A 532-nucleotide genomic window follows, 5' to 3' on the forward strand; every position below is an offset into this window, starting at 1 on the left:
GAAACCCAAAGGACCAGGGCATCCAGAAGGAAACAGGAAGCGAAACAAAGAAAGAAGACTTGGTGCACGTAAGAAGGCCACTCCGGAGGTTTCCCCAAAGTTAAGCACCGCCAGCTGCCGGCACAGGCTCTGCAGCTCGCTTGCTGGCTTGCCTGGCCAAGGCAAGGCTTCAGAGCTGGAAACCTGCCACCTGCTGAATCACCAAACATCCCTGGGCTTCCCTTTAAAAAAAAAAAAAAAACTGACCACATCGGCACCCAACCCAAGCTGGCTTCTTCCTTGGACACCTAACACTGACCAAACGCCTGGCCATCCTCTCCCCTGCCTCAGACCCAAACTGCCTCCCAAACCGAAGGCAACTTCCACCAGGATCCCACCTCATCAATCTCACTCCTTTCTGCTCCCTCAGCCCCCACCCCTGCTGATGTTCAGCCCCTAGTGCCAGAAGTCCTAAGGAGTTGACGGACAGCACACCAAGACAGGCATTCACGACTTCCACAGCCAGGTAGCCAACTAGAAACACCCCCAATCT

General features: G+C 54.7%; 2 protein-coding genes across 7 annotated transcripts in view; one reads left to right on the forward strand and one right to left on the reverse strand.

Moving 5' to 3' along the window:
* Sgms1 (sphingomyelin synthase 1) overlaps nt 1–532 on the reverse strand; it is a 266,886-nt gene that overhangs the window by 265,077 nt on the left and 1,277 nt on the right. The gene's annotated exons all lie outside the window — the stretch shown is intronic.
* The window catches only part of LOC116101444 (translation initiation factor IF-2-like), a 15,283-nt gene that overhangs the window by 10,771 nt on the left and 3,980 nt on the right, over nt 1–532 (forward strand). The gene's annotated exons all lie outside the window — the stretch shown is intronic.

This window comes from Mastomys coucha, unplaced genomic scaffold (genome assembly GCF_008632895.1).
Source record: "Mastomys coucha isolate ucsf_1 unplaced genomic scaffold, UCSF_Mcou_1 pScaffold21, whole genome shotgun sequence".
Lineage (NCBI taxonomy): Eukaryota > Metazoa > Chordata > Mammalia > Rodentia > Muridae > Mastomys > Mastomys coucha.